Raw genomic sequence first — 3,124 nt, 5'->3', positions numbered from 1 at the left:
ATGGAAACAAATCGAGCAATTTGACGTCAAGGAACCCAATCAGAAGACCTGTGTAACACCCCTTACCCGTATCCAACACCGGAATAGGGTACGAGGCATTACCAAAACACATACACTTGTAAACGTATTTAACCGAGTTATAAAATTTCATCAAAATTAAAACTTTCAAAAATAATTAACATGTTTCTATAACTTTTCACAATATATCCTCAAAATATTATAATCATAATAATTAGGGCCTGCGAGACCCGATACATACTCATGCAATTTAATGCTTCATTTCCATTTCATTCAATTCGCAATTTCTCATGCTCATAATTTAAATCATATCACTAGAAATTTCCATTTAATTCACGTACAATTCAATGACATCAAATTCAAAACTAATACGTATTTACCATTTAACTCAATGTTTATTGATTATACCATTCAATAACACATTTATGAAATTCTCAATTTAGCAATGAAAATATCACTTTAGTTTGAATAACAACATCGTCCTGATATAAATACACTACCACTTATCCATTTACTTTAATTCTTTTGGGCCCATTTGTCACTTACCATCCTTAATCAAATTAGGGAACGGTCACGGAAAATTGAGTACTTCACTTTCACTTTGCCATAGTATAACTATGGTCTTACGTATGATCACTTATCACTTATCCCTTGATCAGATAAGTGTAGCCACTTATCACTTTGTTTCTTGATCAGATAAGTGTAGCCACTTATCACTTTGTCTCTTGATCAAATAAGTGTAGCCACTTATCACTTTGTCTCTTGATCAAATAAGTGTAGCTAAAGCTATCACTTATCACTTTGTCACTTGATCAGATAAGTATAGCCGAAGCTATAACTTATCACTTTCCACTTGTCACTTGATCAGATAAGTGTAGCCGAAGCTATCACTTATCACTTTCCACTTGTCACTTGATCAGATAAGTGTAGCTGAAGCTATCACTTATCACTTTGTCACTTGATCAGATAAGTATAGCCGAAGCTATAACTTATCACTTTATCACTTGATCAGAAGTACTCAAATCCGGCGTTCCGCTCAATTTGATCATTTATTCATATATCATGCTTACCAACATGTGTTAATTCATAAACCATTCATGGTATTATTTCATGCCAAATCATATACTGAATATACCATACACACATACTATGAAACTTTATTTTCACACATGAGCTTAAACCATGACCAATAATGCACAAAAATAAGCATCATTCATATTTCATCGTTTATGAGTTATAATCAAACATATGACCATTTATACACGAATCATTCATATATTTCCCAATTTTCCTCCTCCTCCTCTCCATTCCACATCCTTAATGTGTATAACACACTTAAACAACATTAACCATAATTTCAATATTCACTAACATGTATATTCAAAGCTGTTTATCCGAGTCAGAGTCACTAAATTATTTTTATCCGGAGCTACAGAGCTCCAAATTAAGATCCGTTAATTTTCCCTGAAACTAGACTCACATATATTCATACCATAAAATTTTCATAATTTTTGGTTCAGCCAAATAGTACAGTTTATTCTTTAAAGTTTCCCCTGTTTCGCTGTCTGACAGTTCCGACCACTCTTCACTAAAAATTAATTATCTCATTGTACAGAATTCGGATGATGTTTTAGCTTGTTTCTTCTAAAAATAGACTCATTAAGGATTCTAACCATATAAACTATAACTCATAATCATTTCTGTACAATTCTTAATGATTTTCCAAAGTCAGAACAGGGGAACCCGAATTCATTCTGACTTTTTCTCACAAAATCTATTATATCTCATGATTTACAATTCCATTGCTCACATCATTTCTTTTATAAGAAACTAGACTCAATAAGCTTTAATTTCATATTTTATTCATCCTCTAATTCAATCTCTACAATTTTTGGTGATTTTTCAAAGTTACACTACTGCTGCTGTCCAAAACTGCTTTAGTGCAAAATGTTGATTTCCATTTTGCCCCAAATTTCACAGTTTATACAATTCGGTCCTTTCTCAATTAACCCCTCAATTAATCTAATTTTCTCAATTAGTACTTTACTAGACATTATAAGTTGTTACACAACTATTGAAATTCAGAATTGCCACATATAACTCTATCTTCAAACTCTTTTACTATTAGGTCCCAAACATTCACTTTCTATTCAATTCTTTCAATAAAATCAGCATATGAACAATTTAAAGCTCTAATTTCATGCTAAATCATCATATACTTCCAGCACATATTCATATCAACTTTCAACTTCTTTCATAAAATCAAAAACTAATGAATTTAACAAGTGGGCCTAGTTGTAAAAGTCATAAAAATACAAAAATTTCAAGAAATAGTCAAGAATTGAACTTACTTGTAATAAAAATATGAAGAACCAGCTTGAAGAAGCCCTTCCATGGTGTTTTAGCTGATGAGAATTCAGAAAATGAAGAGAAATCTAGATAATTCCACTTGGGTCCTAACTTTATTAAGCAAATTTTGCAATTTTCCAATTTTGCCCTTAATTCTCCTTACTTTCTTGCTAATTTCATGCCTCTGCCGTCCAGCCCAAATAGACCTTGGGTCTATTTGCTTTTAAGCCCTCTTCCTTTTATCATTTAAGCTATTTAATCATTTCCCAAAATTTTGCATTTGTTACAATTTAGTCCTTTTTGTTCAATTAATTATCGGAACTTTAAAATTTCTTAACGAAACTTTAATACTAACTTTTTAACACTCCATAAATATTTATAAAAATATTTATGGCTCAGTTTAAAATCCCTGAGGTCTTGATACCTCATTTCGATTCTAATTATTTTAATATTTATTTCTAGTGCACTATTCACTATTTCAAAAATTTTCCTAACTTCATATTTAACTTATACTTGCTAAATTAATAATATTTTCTACCCATTTGTCGAATTTAGTGATCTCGAATCACCGTTCCGACACCTCTGAAAATTCAAGCCATTACATTTTTTTTTCGTCGGATTTGTGGTCCCGAAACCACTGTTCCGACTAAGCCTAAAATCGGGCTATTACAACCTGTTTCTCCTTTTTGGATAAAGTTTAACTTGTTCACTTTGCCATATGTGATTACACCTATTTTATTACTTCTTGTTGGATCAA

Source organism: Gossypium hirsutum, chromosome A05, assembly GCF_007990345.1.
Source record: "Gossypium hirsutum isolate 1008001.06 chromosome A05, Gossypium_hirsutum_v2.1, whole genome shotgun sequence".
Classification (NCBI taxonomy): domain Eukaryota; kingdom Viridiplantae; phylum Streptophyta; class Magnoliopsida; order Malvales; family Malvaceae; genus Gossypium; species Gossypium hirsutum.
The sequence above is the reverse complement of the archived record's forward strand: the minus strand, read 5'-3'. Positions refer to the sequence as shown.